The 19517-nt window shown below is 46.4% G+C and overlaps 1 protein-coding gene across 1 annotated transcript in view; it reads right to left on the bottom strand.

Moving 5' to 3' along the window:
* CCDC3 (coiled-coil domain containing 3) overlaps window positions 1-19517 on the bottom strand; it is a 51630-nt gene that overhangs the window by 16030 nt on the left and 16083 nt on the right. The window lies entirely within an intron of this gene.

Consider the following 19517-nt stretch of genomic DNA (forward strand, 5'->3'; position numbering starts at 1 on the left):
AAGAGGAGGTGCCTGAGATCAAGGACAGCCCCAACAAAAAGTCTCTGATCTAGAGCTGCAATCAAGAAAGTTATTTCTGCTCAGACTGACATGCCCCCTTCATTTTTTTCCTACAAAAAACCATCCTGAGATATTTCATTGTGTATGTGGGATTTCCATCTGATTGTCACATCGGTGTGCTATGGTGAAAGGCAGTGTCTTCTGCTGAATCTGTCTCCTATATACATCTAGATTTTTAGTGTGTGTTTCAAGCACTCCTGGAGCTTAGATGGGCTTTCTCTGGCAGAACATTTGGAACAGTCAGGAAATCTAAACAAACAAGCAAATCCTCACTGTGATGATGAAGGATTACATGTTTCTTTCCATCTTCCTTTGTAGTACTTTCAACTAAAAGTTGGGGAGGGAGCCCGCTTTGATGAGTAATGCTTCGTTTGCTTTGGAAACCCCCAGCAGCCAAAAGCCATGGCTGGTCAACACAGCAACTGCTTCCAGTAGCCATAAGCTCTTGTATCTTGTGCAATAGCACCACAAGGCTTTGCTAAGAGGGAAATGCTTACCCTGGTTGCCCTCTCACCAGGGATCTTTTATAAATGCCTGCTAGGAAAACGAGGAGTTGAGACTGAGAGATGAAGGCCAGAAACTGCATGACAGAGGAGAGAATTTGATTTTGATCACAGCTCATTCCAAGAGCTATTTGAAAGCAGCCAGCACCCCTTGGCTTCTGTGTTTGCCAAGACCTTGCAAAGCTTCAAGCAGACCACTTCTTGAATTTAAGTCCCTGCATGGGAGAGCACTGTTAGGAAAAGATGTTTGTTGGGAAGACAGGAGGTGGAAGCTCCACTTTCTGAGGGACTTTTTGTGTTTTTCATTGCTGCACTGATAGGTCTGGTGCATTACAGCGTAACAGAGAATTCATGCACCTGAAGTGTGCCGTGATATGAACCCGACCGTATCTCATCTACCTGGGCAGGCTGGGGAGGGAATGGCAATATCTGATGGCTGACATCAGGGATGGCACTAGCCTCACCCAAAGGTGCTCCCAAACCTTTGAGGTTGGTCCTCTGTCAGCAGAGGTAATACAGGTGTACAGAGCCACTCAGAAACTTCTTGGGTATCATCAGAAATCTAGTCAGCTCATTTCCTTATGCCATTCTTCTTCCAGATCTCAACTTTCCAGCCTGAAGCCAATAGTTTAGTACTTAAATCACCTGGAGACATCCAAAGAGATCACTGGAACAACACAAATGTACAAACTAAGATACTGTCAGACACACGCTACTTTGCTTACCAATGGGAAAAACAATAGAACGAGCCCAGCCCTGCAATCTTGGGACTACTAGCTGAAAAGTAAACTCCTTTGCTCCTTCTAAGTGTGGAAAAACAACAAGATGAGGTCCTCATGTTCTCGCCAGCTGGTCACAAATGGCATTTTTCACAGAGCTCTGCAGTAAGGATCATGTATAAACATCAGTACCGTCCTACCCCTGCTGTTACTGCTGGAGCAGTGGCTCAGATGGATGTACCCAAGTTATTTTTAAGCTATTAGATCTGGTGCTGAGAGCTGTGGAATTGTGACAGCGTGGAGCTCAGTACAGCCTGTATAGCTAACTAGGAATAAATAGCTGAGGAGTTAACCAGCCCCTGGTCGATGCTGCTCCTCAGATACTTGCTGCCTGCAGCCAGACGAGATATCCCCGCGTTGCGCAGTCCTTCCCATGGAGTATATCTACAGGCAGGAATTTCACACCCTGTTTTCTCTGGTCTCTTGAAACCATAAATGTGCATAGTTTGCACTGATGACAATCAAGATCAAGCTTTAGTCCAAAAGCATTGCAAAAAACTACGGAGAAATGTTTGTGTTTTTTTTTTTCTTTTAACAGTCTGCAGCTGTGACTCCCCTTGCCTTTAGCAGATGTTCTTTGACATAGATATTCAAGCTGGCACACAATTTCCTCCTTCCAGGCAAAGAGAGATGACACCGAGCATCCCCCGTCCTGCCCGAGCTGGGCAGGAGTGCAGACAGCCAGGTGACACAGCGAGAAGATGCTGAGAGCAGCCAGTTCCACCTGGTGCCCCTGAAGGAAAGAAGGGGTCTGGCAATTAATGGACAGCTGACAATTCCTACTCCCACAAGGAACCAGTAGCAGATAGTTAAGCAACAGGTCTGAAATGCTGCACTTAGCACGGCATACATGTCCACAGACCTGGGAAACGGAGTGAAGGACCAGGATATGACTCTTCAGACAAATTTATGAATTATTTTTTGAGGTTTCTTTCTCAAGTTACATTATCTGGTGACCTATGCAAGATTTGTTTATCCTGAACATTTCTGTTTGCGTGTCTGCTTGGTCCAGAGTTGTGTTACCAAGCCATCCTCAACAGTGTTTAAACAAATCCAGAACAGTGGTAGGTGTAACAAGAAAGGTAGTACAAAAAGAACCATACATGTGCTTAGGATTTAGCCCAGACAGCCTACAGCTGTGACACCACAAATTACATATATTTCAGTATTTGTCTGAAACATCCTGTCACAAATACACCCAGTCTTAAGTCTCACCACATCTAGATGATTTACACAGATGATTTATACAGATGATTTCTGTCCATCTGCCAAACACATCAGCACTGCGTTACATCAAACTGCTTTTCTGAGTGTCACATTACAGGCATGTAAGCCCCTTACCAAAAGCCCTGAATTGCCATATGTATAAATTTCTGTCAAACACACACATCTGCCTTCTATAAGCTTCATCAGAATGGGACAGTGACAGGAAACCCTCCGTGGACAGGATTGTGATGGGGGTGTTCATCCACCACGAACGTCCATCTGGTTGAAGTCAGTGTTGCAGAGCCCAAGTCACTCAAATCTGGGCAGTGACCACCAAATCTTTTCCTTCATTTACCAATGGGAGAGAAGTTGGGTTCTTGCTAGCTTCTAATGCACTCTGCCTATGGGCAGCACTGCCAAAGAGCCCTGGCACCTCATTAACGAAAAGTCTTTCAGTTCAGGTCTCCTAAAATATCTTTCACGTCAGCCAGAATTTTCGGACACGGGGTGTCATCAGCCAAGATGATTGTGGGAATGTCTTTAAAAGCATGACAGGAGGACCTGACTTCCTCTGCATGGACACGATATTTTTTGAAGAACTGGGCATAGGCCACGTTGGTTTCTTGTCCTCAAATCTTCTTCCAGACCCACACTGTTGACCGGAGCAGTGTCTAGCAGTGCTTGTGCTACCACGGGATTCTCCTTCAGCATCCCAGACCCAGCACAGCCTCAACAGAACCTGTTGGGAGTGTCTGATGGAAGAAACAAGAGACAAGTCCCTCTGGAAACGCAGCCCAAGCGCAGTGGGTTGGCAAGCACAGCTCCTGCTCTGCTGCTGAGCCCTCTCCACGCTGCGCCCCAGCCTGCTCATCACATCCCCGCACCGCTCTCCTCTCCCCCTCCCCTGCTCTAAATCTGCCCCACAGAAAAGGTAAAAGCTGTCTGAATTTGCTGCACGTTGTCTCACTGCTCTGTGCTTTACCGCTGTTAAAGTTATATAAAACGTCTTAAACTGGAACCTCATGCAGCACGAAGCATGTTCCTCCATCTCTCTTTGTCTCAGCACAGCAATAATTCATGCGCTCTCTCAAGAGGGGCTTGGGATCCAAACATAGCTCTTTATTTTTCTTTAACTCCACCTGGATTTATTTCCCCAAAGCCTTCTGTGTGCTCAGCAAGAAGGGCTCTGTGCCCTCAGGAAGCTGATATGGATGCAACACAGCTCAGGCAGACAAACCTTTCCTCTCCTGGCTGGAGCAGTCCCCTTTGAGCCCTGCCTTGCCATTGAGAGATTTCAGACTCCGAGCATCACTTTCTCCTTTTGTTCAGCTCCTTTGGGCAGGCTAAGTGGGAGTGAGCATGCTGGACGGACAGACGGACGGTGCGGTGAGGGATAGGAGGAGGGATCTGGCAGCGGAGGGTATGGGGTTTGGGATGGAGTCGCTTAACCACCAGTTACTGGGGCTTTTCAGCCAAGACTAACACTCCTGCTGAAGTGTGGAAAAGCCCCTGTCAGCACTGTTAAACCATCGTGTTGGATGGAGCTCAGTTAAACCACCTCTGCTTGCTGCAAGACTGCACCTTTGAGAGACACTGAATTAGGGTCCTGGGGCCAAATCCAGCATCACTGGCATTAACGGGGATGAGTCGAGGTTTCCCTCTAGGACTCCATATGAACCACCAAGATATATATGATCCGGACAGCGAAAGAAATGGTGGTGGTTGTTCTTGCAAGCGTAATAGGGTCAGCATTTGCTGTGGGAGGTGTAAGGCCTGTGGCATGAGCCACCAGTAAATCAAAACTCTTAGAGGTAAGGACTTCACTGGGGTAGGAAGCCTCTGCCAGGCTACACACACCATGAGGGGCCTTGGCACTGCCAACGGTGCCTTTCTTCCCCATTCCACTGCCCAGTAAAGGCAGATTTTCACTTTAAAACTCTAAGTGCCTAATAACTTGCTCGGGCTGAGATGGATCCCGCCCAGAGGCCCACAAAATGGCAGCTGGCACCACTAGCTACCTCAGTGAGGCTGCAGTGGCAGCGTAAGGGTAGTTTTCTTGGAGTTTGGAGAACCTTGCCCTGTCCACAGTCAATCAGGAGGTTTTAAAAAACAACCCTGTTAGTTCTGATCTGCATCAGACTGCTGCTTGGTGGAAAATCACCTGAAGAATCGTTCAAGGGCCTGAGAGGGCAGCTCTTGGCCTACGCCTTGGCAGGTCTTTTGGCTGGTGCTTGGCCCTGACGTTCGCCTGAGCGGATGACAGTGGCCCATCTCCCTGGAAAATAGGAGTGGTGTTTACAAGCTGTGACGTAAGGCCTGAGTGCCAGCAGCTCCACCAAGGCACCGGCTCAGCACAGAGGATGGTTCACTTCCAGGGAAGAGTGCTTTTCAAAAAGGAAAAACACCCACAACTTAATCTTTTTCTTCTGATCTCTTTTTTTTTTTTTTTTTTTTTTAAGCTGAACAACAGATTTGTTTAAAGAAGATACTTCCCCATGATGAAGTATTTGAAAAAGCAGACCTTCCTCTCTGGCAAGGTGTCTGAATTTCTGGTGGCTCTCGTCTGAAGTGGGTATGGCAAGCATTCACCTTAAAACCCTGCCCTTAGCCTTCAAACTTGGAGCCTTGCATCCCTGCTCCCAGATTAGGGGTGGTTTTGGAGGACACAGGGGGATTAGGAGGCACTCGAGGGCTGGTGAAAAGATTCTCAGTGCTGGAAGTACATGGATAAAGGTCTCTGGCCCCAAAACCACAGATGGATCGTGGCCTGGGCTCTTCTTTGCCTGGAGACTTTGAGCCCTGAAGCCTGAGATGCTGCTAAGGGGGAAGAAGTGAGGGTACCAGGTGACAGTCTGACCTCGTCCCCTTTGCTGTGGTTGGGGATGGTGGTGGAAATGCTACTCCGTGATATTTGCTCTGATCACTGCCAGCACCCAGGAAGGGACCAACCACCTCATTCCCTATTTTTGCAAAGGAAAAAAGGCAATCATTTAAAGAGGAGAGAAGCCACACTAATCAAGAAGTCAGGAAAGGAGAAAAGAAAAGAAAAAAAAAAAAAAAGGTGCAGGGTATGAGCCAGGCTGCCTACCACAGGCATTCAGCTTGTGCCAAGTGAGCAGATAAGTCAGTCCCGACAGCAAATCCCTGAATTCCCTGTACAGGAACCGGGAGACAGAAGGTCTCCAGAAAGAGAAAAATAAATCAAGAGGGCAGGACCTCACCCTGGGGCATCTCCAAGCCCCTTCCCTCTCCTCACTGACCACGCAGGCAGTGCAGCGTGGGCGAGGGATGCACACCAGCAGCCAGCCGGCTGCTTTTTCCAGTTGCTCCAAGGCGGAGGGGCTCTGCGCTCGCCTTGTTTCCTTTGAAAGCATTCCTCCCAGCGATTCGCCCAAGATGCCACAGGAATGCAGCAGCGAGGGAGGGAAGCAGCAAAGTCTTGTGTCTAAGCGGTTTAACAGGAGCAGCCGTCGTCCTCCTCCTCGCTCCGCTGGAGCTGCAGAAGCAAAGGCTGAACATTGGGCTCAGCGCTTGATGTTCAGCCCCACCGGCCCCATACCTTGTGCTTTCTGCATTTTCAGGAGCTTCACAGCTTTTGATATCGCTCCTGGCTCAAGGCTGGGTGATGGTTGGGTGTCCAAGATGGGGCAGGGCTTGGGGGATGCAGAGGGTCTCGCAGCCATCCCAGGGGTTTAGCCCCAGGGAGAGGTGGTGCCACCTCGCCAGACTCTGCTGGGACCTGCATCCTCCCTCTATGAGTTCCTCCACTTACAAGGAATTGCATTTGCAATTTAGATCCTGCAATCCAAGCAAAGCAGCATCTGTTCTGGTTCCTTCTGAGTGCTGCCACACGTGGTAGATATTCCCAATACACCTGCCCAGTTCCTGGGGAACGTGTTGCAGGTATTGATTAAGCTGGTTGCTTATAGGTAAATGACACCAAAATTTCAAGTGCACTACCCAGCTCAACCTTGCTGAGCTTAAGGAAAAATATTTAAAGTGAAGATTAAAGCATATTTTGAGTAAGGAAAACAATGTCTTTTCTCTGTTGCTGGAAGCAATTTAGCTGTTGAGAATGAAGGGGTTTGTAAGTCTGTCTCACAAGCCTTGCTGCTTTGTGGATTTCTGCATTTCGCTCTGCCTAAATTCTGAAAGCAACTGAGTTGCTGCTTTTGCTGGTTGGGTTTTTTGCTTGTTTGCTGTTTTTTTTTTTTTTGTAATCATTTTTGTCTCAAAGCTAGGGCTGCAGTTTCAGCTGGGCTTCAAAAATCTCTACGAGACTTTTTTTCTGTAACTCATACAGAAACTTTCCATTTCCACAGCTACCAAGCTTTCCAAAACTCACAACCCACTTTAATTTCCAACACAGCTTTTCCCCATGCAGTATTATTAGTATCACAATAAGACTAATTACATCTGATATGCCTAAAACTACTTTGCCAACATACCTTTCCCCAAGCGTATTGTTCTCAAATTGAAAGTTGCTGCATGACTGTGTCTCCAGCTAACCTTGTTTTCCTTGGCTTGTATTTCAATAGGATTAGGTCACTATTCCCCCTCCACACACAATGAATTAATTAAATATCAATGAAGGGATACAACAAGCAAGACCCAGGCACAAAATGTGTTGTGTCCTTCCCTCTCACTGATGGGAACCCAGGGACAGGAGACATGACTGATCAGAGCAGCACAGCATCTTATGCATTGCTCCTATTTGTTGAGATATCAGTGTTGATTTCTGAATGAGCTGACCTCTGTCTCGTATTAAAACAGTTCCTATAAAGTTCATTTAATGGTCCTGTTAAATACGCACCGTTATTTGATAGGGTAACAGTGAAGGAAGTACAATATATTCAAATATACCACCCCCAGATGTAGATGGAGCTGAGAACCAACATCAGCTGGTGAGGAAACATACGTACCTTTACCAATAGTCATTTGACTAAGAATAATATTTGTTTAGACTAGGGTTATACCTGATTTGGGATGTTTAAGCATGGTGTATGTCATTGTAATATGTTACAGCCTGGAGGAGTTCCCTGGAGGCCCTTGCAGAGGTGACCGATGCCCTGGTGTGGTAGGTGCTGTCTGGATGGCTGTAAGCTCAGGCTTAGATTAACCATGGCTCTTAGGGGTACAAAATAGGTTGGAGACATCAGTGGTGGCAGGATCAGGGTGGATGAACCAAGACCTATCAGCTGTGCATGAACTGCAGGTAGCATTTGGTAGCTGTGGCAAATTCTTACAAGGGCCCAGCGATGCCACACGCACCCAGCACAGAGGTGGTCAGTGGCCACACTGGCCCCTGACCTATTCAAATCCCTAATTCCCCATCCACAATCTGAATAAGGTGTTTAAATGGTCATTTATTTTGCGTGGGAACGAAGGTCATTGTATCATTTTTTACACTCATACAGCGCAGGAAGGACAAGCAGAGGAAAATATCCACAGCGCAACCCCCCAAAAGAGTCAGAGGATAAGGTATTTCACAGGAGGTGGGAAGAGATGGGGCTGGGAAACGTGGAAAAAACGTCGATTGAGGGTTCAAATACTTCAAAACCTCCTGTGGGTAAGGTGATGCCAGAGCAACAGGTACCCTGCAGCTGGTTCAGAGCACAGAAGCTGGGTGCCTGCATCCTCTGTGCTGAGAAGTTAAAGCATCGTTAAGTGACCTCCCAGCCCCAACTCCTCTGCTCCCCCCATCCCTGGGGCTGGCTGCCCCCAGGCAGTACATATATAAACCTTTGTTCCTCTGTCACTTCGGGGTCCAGCTGGAGAAAGAGAGAAGCAGAGCAAATCCCAGCAGGGGTCAATGTGTGAGCTCGTTGCATTAAATGTCATCTCGCACAAAAGCACAGAAACAGGGACATTTGCTGAAAGCGGAGTCCACGTCTCCTCCCCATCACATATATCAGACCCTGGGGAAGTTTTATGCACAGGAGGAAAACCCGTGCTGAGAAAGGCAAATGTTTGAAGTTAACGCAACGTCTATAAAAGTCATGTTCCCCTATAAATCCCTCTGCTCTGGACATTTTGGCTTCATACTTCACATAAGCTGCTGCTGCTCAGCTGCCTTTACAAACAGATAGGATTTCCTTGGCTGTAGGCTTGGCTGGGAACCCTGCTGCTGCAGGAAAACTTCTGGGTTTTGAAGAACAAAGGCAGGTGCCCCGGTGCAACCTGCCGTCCTCTGGTGCTGCTGGAAAGTAGAGGTGTCCTCATCTCTCCTGAGCATCCAGAGGAATTGACAGAGCCTTTTTGTATCGTTTATCAGATCCACTTGGGTGTAGGAAAGCAGGGGGTTTGAAGAGGGAATACTTAAACCTGAGTTCAGCTGTGCTTGGTGCGTACCCTTAGGAGAGTCTTTGCACCACCCTGCTTAATCTAACCTAGATCCCGAGTTGGAAATACTGGTGTTATGGGCTCATTTGACCGTCGCTGGAGAGAGAGAAAGTCCTCAGGAGGATGAGTCAGAGAATCTAATTTAGAGCAGGGAAGCAGGCACTGGAAACAGTATGGAAACAACTCAATTCCTGCTGCTGCACACAGCTGGAGGAGGCAGGAGCAGCAGAGGCTCTACCAAAGCCCTTTCCTGTAAGCAATAAGAGATTTGTGAAACCTCGAGGGAAATAGCAGCAATGACTGAAATCAGTCTAGACAAACAAAGCACAGGGGCTTGACAAAGGACATCTGCATCTGCAGAGAGTGGAGCAAGCTGTCCTGCCCCTTCAGCAGTGAAGTCCCTTCCCCGGGAGCCTATGGGGCTTTCTGAAGGGTTTTTCTCTCCTCCCCATGGCACGCTGGGGACACAGCTGGGTGCTGGCTCCTGAGCTGCTCCACCAGCCCGGAGCAACCAGGAGACCTCAGCAAGGAGCAGTGGGTGATGACACAAGTGGTGATGACACATATACACACAGCAGAGGACCAGGCTCAGCACTAATCCCAGTGCAGAAAAGCCACAGGCTCCCAGAGAGGTGAGGCTGGGGGAAACAAAGGAAAAGGCACGGCAAAACAAATATCTGAAATCTGCAGGCACACTCTGGCTAACGTCAGCCTGCTGAGAGAGAAGCTGAGGAGGCAAAATGCCTTGGACAGTAATCAGCAGCTCCGAATAACAAACTTGGAGCACTAACATCTGGCTAATGGGACCTCACCACTGCTCACAGATATTCCCGTCCCACCGGGCAGCTCGGAGCAGCCTGTCCACAGCTCTGTCTGCTGCATGGGCTGTAAATCCTGAGCGGCCCCAGACCACCCTGGATGTGATAAATGGGCAACGGGCTGCTCTGAGCATGGCAGAGTTTGGTAAATGACCAGTCTGGAAGGTGCAGAGATGTGGTATTTAGGGGGTCACCCTCTTGCTTGCCTGGTTTTGAACGGTTCTAAGCATTTGGAGCATTAAATGCCACTTTCCATAGGAGTCAAAACTGCTGCTTCACTCCAGGACAATCCCTCGGATAGGGTCCTGCTCCTGAATCAGTATGTGAATTCTCCCTAGAAATTTTGGGTCATGGAAATATTGGGGCATACTTGAAATCTAACATATTTAATGTCTCAGGTCTTCCCCTACAGCTTTACTGCACTTCATACACAGACAGAAACTTGATAAGCCCCTATCAGCTCCTGAGCAACCTACTGCCTTCTACAGGGAAAAGCTTTTCACACAGGGCTGGATTCAATGTCCGTGGAAAATAAGGTCTCCAGGTGAGGGTGAGTCAGGTCTCGCAGTGCACACAAGCATGCAGCCCTCTTCCCAGCCTGATTTCACGAGGTGAGGAGGAGGATGGCAGCTGCCCAAGTGACAGTCAGCACCGGACAATGTGTCCCCAAGCTGATGGATGCCCTGGGGTGAACTCTTCCATGCAAGCACCTAAAATACGGAGCGCACACTCAACTGCTGGTTAACGTAACGACGGTGGCTCTTGACTGCTTAATCCTGAGTTAATAATTGTGTTGGGGTGAGATAATTACATAGCAAGTGCCGCAGCACTGCACAGCGAGCACATGGTGACACCTCTGAGATACAGTCACCCACTAGTTTCCTTGGCTCTTTTGTGAAAAATCGCCCTGTGATATGAAAAATCTTGTAAGATGCTGCTGTCGTGCTCACTTACCTGTAAAATATGCTTTTCTACTTGCCCAATACTTAGGGGCAGGTACCAAATGTGCCCCTGTAGTCTATGGTATGAGTGTGCATACGAGGGCTTTAGACCTGATTATGAAAGTAATTTTCTCTAACAGTCTGAAAATACTGTGGATATTTATTTTGCTTTTCTTACATTTCTCTGACACGGAAGTTATCCGTGCTTCACCAGTTTTGTATTGCATCCTTTTAGCAATAGCAAGAGCCAGGACCCGGACAGCCCCCGAGGGCAGATGATCTGAATTGCCCCCAACCCATCCAGCAGCAACAACCTCAGAAACACCAGGCACCATCCACACAACCCCGTTTTTTATAACCTCAGGGCCATAATCAACAACAACAACAACAATAAAACACTGTGAGGAATTCAGACCTACCCAGACCTCCAGTCCACTCTCTTAACTAGCATGCTTTTGTTGTCTTTTGGCAACGGTAATTTTGGAAGAACAAAATTGCAATTCTTGTGAGCTGCGTTATCTGAACAGCTTGTTCTCATTAGGCAACACGCACACTTCACACCTAATCAAAGCGGGCAGATAAAATGAGTGTTCTATTCAGAGGAAAGGAACTGGATGTCTCCATTACAGAAAAAGCAATAATCGGTTAGGAGAAAAACAGTCCCAATGGGAGCTAGTTTCTCTGCACTTCAATTTTCCCTCTCCAAAATGGGGATAACAGGAAATCTGTCATATTCAGAGTTTGGATGGTGCAAGGATGGGAGCAATAGGGGAGCTGGGATCTGGGGTCAGATACTTCACTGTCAAGCAGAATGGTCTTGGTGCTTCCCTGTGCAAGTTCAGAGGTTGAACCCAGAAATCACAGTTTTCCATGAGCAGTACTACAACACATTGCATGCCACAGCATCCCGTCTCCAGCGACCTGGAAACCCGTTTTCCAGTAAGGATCCTGGAGAAATCACCTGGCACTGGAGCACACAACTGGCTGAGATTTCAGTAATTGGGGGTTTAGTCAATAAAAGTTAGGAATACAAAATCTGCATCTCTGAGTGTCACACATCAAGGCATGTAAATCCACATTATCCAAGAAGGGAAAATTTCTAGAGTGAATGTTTGGGTTGGACAGGTTAGCAACATCCATGGGATCTGTATGCGTGCTGTGTCACATTCGTGACAGACAGGAGGAACTCTCAGAGATGGGAAGATCACACATCCTGATCATTGGGCACTTTTGGAAATCTCACCGTGTGTCTAAATGATTTACCAAGAGTTTGCTCTAAGTCTTCTTTGAAGACAAGGGTAAGGTGGTTAAATGTGCTGCAATCCTGAAACCTTATTCCTTCAGACGCTGAAGAAGGAGAATGAACTGTAGATGATACACACAGGGCTTCAATCACAGAAGTTTACAATACCAGAAGAAGAGGGATCTCTGTGTCATTAAATAATTATTTATAGTCTATATTTTTTCTTCTTAGCTGCAAAAGCTGCCTGTCTGCAGGACAAGGATATACCCGTTCAAGTGAATTAAGGTGGAGTTGTGTTGTACAAGTGCCTTGTAGATTAGAAAGGACTAAGACACACTGGACTGTCATTTCATTACCGGCAAAAAAACACCTTTTTGGGGAAGCTCAAAGCTCGAACCTGGGCCATCAATCAGTTGGCTGAACACATTCCGATCACCATCTGTCATCAAGATGGGACAACTGTGCCCTCTGCTAGGTGAATGACCTAGCACATTCACATGTTGGCACTGGGGAGGGCATGGACGTGTTCATGCTTCTCCTTGGCTCCAGGTGTACCCAGCAGAGGATGCCAGTCGGTAGGTGTTGTAGCCCCAAGACCAAAGTTTTCAAGCACAACCAAAGGGACAGCTTCCATCAATTGCACTCATCAGGACACAGATGAAGAGAACACCTATTCTTTAATCACTGTTCATCAACAGGGACAGAAGAGGTGAGAGCACCTGGGCAACAACGTGCCAATGGTCACACCTCTTCTGTACTTAAAGGCCAGCAAACTAGCAGAAAAGCCAGCTGAAGAAACAGAAGGGTTTTTTACAGGAAGGACAGGAAATATTTATTCTCATTCGTCGGCTAGGACAGGAATTAATGGAAATTTGAGCTACTGTGGAAGAGCAGAGCAAGAACACAACACTATGCCCTGAGAGGGACAAGTAAAGACCCTTTCCTGAAGGTTGTTGAGGCCTCTTTCCATCAACCAAATGTGATTTAGGGTTAATACAAGTAAACTGCAGCACAAGCTCAGCTGGAAAGACTGGATGACAAATTTGTTTAATCTGATTCCAATCCAGACAGATCTCCCAGCTCTGCCTTGGTCTGTTTAATCCTGTTAATAAGTAAATTACTGTACTGATATTCAGCACCTACACTTCTCATTGCAACCACTGTTACTGAGAGACAATCAAACCGGGGATCTACACTGCTCCCTTAGTAGATCTGTGAGCCATTTCAAGTGCAGAAGCATACACAAAATAATAGCATCATTTCAAGAGTTTTTCCTTCTATCCACTCCCCACCCCAGAGGTCCTGCTACTTACTAACATTTCTTTATTTAATCCCTTCCTAAAATAACCTTTTTCCATTGAGAAATTTGGAAGTATTTGGGAGGGGGAGGAGTTGTTTGCTGTTTTGGTGGAAGGAAGGAGAGAAAGTAAATTATTTCCTGGCTGAGATTTATATGTCAAGTTTTAGCTTGCAGCCAGACATTTTTAGCCAAGTTATAAAATCTGAAGATAATTCCAACTCTCCTCCTCAGTGGCTTTTATGAAGTAATTCCCGATATGTGCTGAAATAAAAGAAGAGTTTTTGCCATGGAGGCTTTGAATGGAAATGAAGAGACCTACCCCTGCACAGAAGGAAAGGTTAGAAACGTGTCAGCCTAGGCAGAGCTGGTCATCAGAAAGCAGCAGCTCAACCCCAGGTTACTAAAAACTGGTGAACACATTGACAAATCTGCACATTTTAAATAATTTGGATGCAAACTGAGAACAAGGCAGAGGTAGCACAGGTAGCTTGCACTTGAAGGTGGATAAAATGAAGCTGGGCTTTGTTTGAAGCATCAGGACTGTTGGAAACAAGAGCAAATATCATAAAGATGCTCCTGATCTGCTGGGACTATACAGCTCAACTGTGGTCAACTGGAAGGTGTTTTGATCGTGTCTTCCAGCAAGAGGACACAGAAATCCCTCACTGAGCCTTGGCACTATTGTACTCCTCCTTCCCTTCCGTCACATTTGCCATGACCAGACGATGTTGGGACACTGAAGTGACCAGAACCATGGGTGACCAGTCACCCATGGACTGGCTCAGAAGGAAGAGCAAAGAAGCAGCAGAGATGAGTAACCACATCTTGATTGAGACTCTGAGAAAAGGCTAGGGCTGGTGGCTACATCCACGTTAGCAAGCTGAAGCAATAGGAAAGCATCTGCATGCCGAAGCTGAGATTGTTTTGATTAAACGTGACTTCTTCTTGACAAATCTAGGATGGCTGCTGTTCCCCCAGGTGTTTCTTGTATCTGCGTGGCTTGGGAAAACTTCAGAAAACAGTAGCCCTCGCAGTCATTGCACAGCCTGCAATGCAGCCAGTTGCTCGCTTGCCTCCTGTCCTTCCCGATGGGCCGGGTCCAGCCTCTCAAAGTCTCTGAGCTGGGCTGCAGACAGGAGGTGGTGATGAATGTGCAACCGCTCCGACCCACGCAGCTCTGGGATTGTGTAATCCGATTGTAACACAGAAATAGCAGCTGGCAGCTCCCCAGCGAGCCTACTACTACAGCAGCTTGCTATGTTTCTCTCCATGAAGTTTCACTTGAGAGCTTGAGTGAAGTGGATGGCTGTCTGGGCTCCAAAATAGCCCACCGTAATTTCCCTCCACTCCACACCCTGCAAATCCTTGTGGTGCTGACATTCATGCTCTCCCAACCTCTCACATTTTTTAAGAACAGTTGAACCAAGTGCTGGGAGAAAGCAAAGCCCGTGAAGCCACCTTGGCTGTGTTTTAATGCCTTCTGGAAAGATCCTAATGCAACACAGACATTCACGATACATTTGCACTTGTAACTAAGCTCTGGCTATATTTGAGCTTGGCTTTAACGAGCTCTCCCCCAAATACCACACATGAAATACAGGCAAAGAGACAAGGGTATTGGTTTCAGAGTTACGTGTGATGGAAGGCTGAAGACTAGCAGTGAGAATTGAGTAGATACGAGGATTCCCATGCTCCCTCCCATCGCTGCTAACGACTGTCCATGCCTAAAAGCCTGCTTAAATTTTTTTTGATGCTCCATTTCTGAAGCGAGTCCCTTACACACAGCTAAGCCATGATCTTTAGGTATACCACCAGGCTAGAGCTGAGCTGCATTCAATAAAAGCCACAGATGCTGATCTGCTCAAGAAATGCCAAGAAATTGAGGTTGCCCCAACCTTCTGCTTCGTGTGAAGTCATGGAAAGTGGCAGATCAGAGGTGATGCTCTGCTATAGGCTCAGGGTAATGAGTCCAAGGCTTGCCAACGTGACCAGGTAGAAATTTGGACCAGGTGACAGAAAGGAGACCAAAAGTAATGCAATAGCATCTAAATAAATTGCTGTTAGTCCAGCAGCCACGTCAGCTTCCATGTGCCTTTTGAAGTCAATTGTATCATTGCCTGCTAGGTGAAAGCTCATGTCTTAGGTCACTAATTCTGAAATTGAGTGAAGACCATCGAAAATGCAGGCCATGTCCCTGCGTAAGCCTTTGATCGCTGAAGGAATGTTTCCCAGGCATTTCAAAGCTTGGATATTCAAAGGCCTTTTCAGGCAGTTAGAATAAAACTGATGTGTCTGTAACAATAATCAAGAAACAAGAAATTTATAGGGGCAATCCAACATGAACACGAGTTGATTCAATTACTCATGTTCTGGTTCACCCTTGGGTTTGCAGAGAGCCCTTTGCCCCTTTGTTTGGCCAAACCCAAAACCACATCTACTCCAGACAGTGGTGAAAGAGCTTGTACAGCAATGCTTCACCATTACTGCTTTGTCTCATCAAAGTAGACCGATATTCTAAGCTAACAAAGCCACTTTTGTGAAAAAATAAAAATAAAAATCTGAAAGTGGCTTCATGTTTCAAACTCATTTATTATTTTACTTTTATATGCATGAGTCATAGCGCACAAGGTCTACACAAAGCCACGCATAGGGGAAGAGGAAAAGGGAAAGGTTCCTTAATAAAGTAAAAGATAGGTATCTTCCAGTATCATCTCACCTCGATGTTAAATTGCAAGAAGGGGTTATGCACAGTCGTAACTAAATGAAAAATCAGCAGTTCTGAGCTGAGTTTTAAATCGTGGATGGTGACACACTGAATGCAAATGCAGTTTGCCTGGACTTTAAAAATCCAAGATAAGGAACAATGAAGTTACAGTAATGGCCATGACAAAGCATGTCTGTAGGACCCGCAGCTGGGCACTCCTCAGTCTTTTTCCTGCGTGTATGTTACGCATTAAACCACGATAGGCACTGCAGCACACAAATAATGCACACACAGCATCTGCGAGGCCTGCACAAGTCCAGGGGAAAAGGACACAGATGGAAGAAAACCTCTTCTCTGCTCTGACAGATTACAATCAGCACACTGTTACGGATTTTCCGTGTTTCTCAGTGCAATGTGGTGCTAAGGGGCACTTTTGCTCCTTGTAGTCAGCAGAGTCAAAAGCTTCCCAAAGGCTACCTCAAAAATCGCTCTCCCAATTTCCATCAGAAGCCTAAAAACAAAACCCTGTAACAGCTGTGCGCAGATGTCCTTCCAACATCCCTTTCAACAGCTGCTGGACACCTCAGAGCACGATGCACCGCCGCGTCCCCAGCCCATGGTGGGTCAGACCTCAGGCTTCTTCCTGCTCCTCTTTTTAACTTCACAGCATCAGCTGAGCTGAAGCAGTTTTCTGGATGCTTTCCCACTTCCTTACTACTTAACAAACAGCACTAATAGCACGGAAAGGCTCAGCGTGCGTTTTTAAAGGAACCCAGGCTTGACAAGCACTACTTGGCTGTCACGGCTGTGATGGAGATGTATTGGCCTTTGGTTCTGCCCTGTTTTTAAAGCTGCTCTACAGAGTGTTTGATTGCATTTGGTGGGGAACTTTAAAAGGCTCCTGTTCTGAAGTGATTTCAGAAGACAGCCTCCATACAGCAATGCTTTTTCTCACCCTGGCTCTTCAGCTACAGTCGAGCGTGGTAAAATGGTGCCTTGGACAACTTCTGACCTTGCTTTCAGGGCTGCTTCGTGATTTCTGTGGTTGGATTTTCTTGTGAGAGATCATGGCTGTACAAGGTTTCCTGTGGCCAACAGGGAGGCAGGATGGGCTTATATTATATTGCATACTCTATCATGTGATGCATGGCCCTGAAAATCACATTTTTGTTAGCCAGACTAGAAAATAACTGGGAAATAACATGCTGAAAGCTCAGGTCCAGTATGGCCCAATGAGAGAAACAAAAACCAGTCCTGTTTAAAACAGATTAGTTTATAAAACTGATCTTCTGATCTGATTTCCTGTACAAAATTGTCCAAAGACATCCCTTGAGCTCACTGAACAACTTAAGCAAGTGCATATCTTTCCTAGAAAAAAGATCCAATGCTCTTCTCACTGATGGGGAATCTGTCATGACCCCTGGCAAACCAAAGGAAAGATTAATGATCTACCTGGGTCTAAAAAATGCTTTCAAGTTGGGTTACATACAGATGTGTAGCTAACCAATTTCCAGTTACAGATTAAAAAATAATTTTAAAAAAAGATCTAAAGTAACACAACTCCTGGTTTGATTTCCAAGTCAGGAAATCCTCTCTGTAATTGCAGTCTCCCAGGTAAGTCCCGCTCTCCCACCCACACTCCATCCAGGTGTTTAAGGAGGTGCCGCTTTCCTCTCCAGGGAAATGTGGTAGCCTCCAGCAATCGCTAATTAACACCTTGCTGATCCACGAAGCACCAAAGAACACTTGCTTCTCTATCACTGCTGGCTCCATAACCAATAATTACATTTTTGTCACGCTGCCAAGGTCCTCGCACACACCTGCACACTGCCCGCATGGTCGTTAAGAAGAGATTTATAATAATTAATTGTAACATTCCTATCACGAACCTTCCCACCCACTTCCAGCAGTGGCATGCAAGTCCAACAACGGGCATGTCTGATTTCCCCGGCTTGTTAACAGGGTTCGCAGCACTAGAGTAGAGTCAGTTAAGATTGTCTTCTCTCTGCATCCTTTGATGCTTTGATTTATTTTTTCCCCTGACATCTTAATTTACATCTAGGCGAGGAACCGTGCTTTTTTTTTCTTCTCCTTGCCTGGTTATTTGTTCGCGCCTTCATGACTAGTCTAGACAGCCCTACCTCTTACGATTTTCCCAAGGCGGATGCTTTCCAAACTGCATGTCTCTCCTCCCACTGAAAGTGGGCCAAGCTTCACAAAATCAGACCTCTTCCCCCAGCTCACCGTTTCCCTGGCTAACAGTTGGCTTCCAGAGCTGAAGAGGTGAGAACTGAAGGCCGTGTAAGGTATTCATCACCTCCAGGACTCTTCCCAATTACCAGAGCTATCTAATGTCCATGCAGTGTCCCACCAAGCTGCATCCCTGGTGCTGATATTCCTTCCCCCTACTCACTTTGTGCTCACCCTTGGAGCCTCCCAAGCTGCAAACACTGATGAACACAGCTCGGGTGTCTGCTGCATTACTTCTCTTGCTGGTCTCGGTGCTACCCTTTGCAAAAGCAAAAAAGCCCTGTTCAAATTTTCCTTCTTCCTGATTTGCTTCTAATCTGTTTTGCATTTTATTCTTTTTTTTTTTTTTATTTCCTTTCCTTCTTTCCACACCATATTCTGTTTTTACATCCTTCTCAGTTTTCACTTTCTCTCGCAGGTTGCTGGCACCACTGACATCCATCTGCACTTAATCTTTTTTGGGGTTAAGTCTTACACACAAATATTTGCTTTCCCTGTTGGCACTTTCAGCAGTCTAGGCAAAACTTTGAAATTTCCCTGTGGCAATAGCAGTGGGAGGTCCCAGACAGGCAGGAAAGGGGCTTCACTCCCTCATTCCTCGTGGCCTTGCATCTCAGAGCATTTGTGGTAGCTGATTCCCATCCAGGATAGGACAGAAACAACATCCTTTGAGGCTCAGCCGTCAAGAACAGTCTGCAACCTTGGATCCTGTGCTACAAGAGGATACAGGATAGAGAGCTACACAATCATGAGTGCCATGGAAAGTAAATAGAGACTGACAGCACTTTCCAGCAGCAGAACTGGCTGTGTCAGATGATACAGTAGGAAGTAGGTTCAAAGCAGACAGGGGTGATTTTCAAGAGGAGACTGAACAGTTTCTTGAAAGATAAATCCACTCAAAGTCACTAAATATATAGAAAGAACTAAATATATAGAAAGAACTAAATATATAGAAAGAACTAAATATATAGAAACTACTTCATACCAGGGAGTCCTTGAACTGATAACACGGGAGGATGGGAGATCATCAGGAGGAATACATCATTACCCCCTTCATATTCTCTTCTCTAAACACCTGCTTTAGATGTCTGTTGGGTTTCTTCAACGGGGCAGGTGAAGACGGACAGTCTTTCATTGCATATGGAAAAAAAGTAAACTGTCACAATTGGTTAATTTCAGCTCTTTCACAGCCAAGCAGGTGGCAAGGGATGGTTCAGCACTGAAGCTCACCTCAGTTGGTCCCAGTTGGGTCCCTCAGCAATGAATCATATGAAGGAGAAGTGGACATGACGAAATTGTTACCAAACCCTCTTTGGTTCATCTACAGCTCCCAACTGCCCTACTTTTATTAGTACTTTTTTTTTTTCTTAA

This window comes from Anser anser (genome assembly GCF_964211835.1).
Source record: "Anser anser genome assembly, chromosome: 1".
NCBI classification, from domain to species: Eukaryota; Metazoa; Chordata; class Aves; order Anseriformes; family Anatidae; genus Anser; species Anser anser.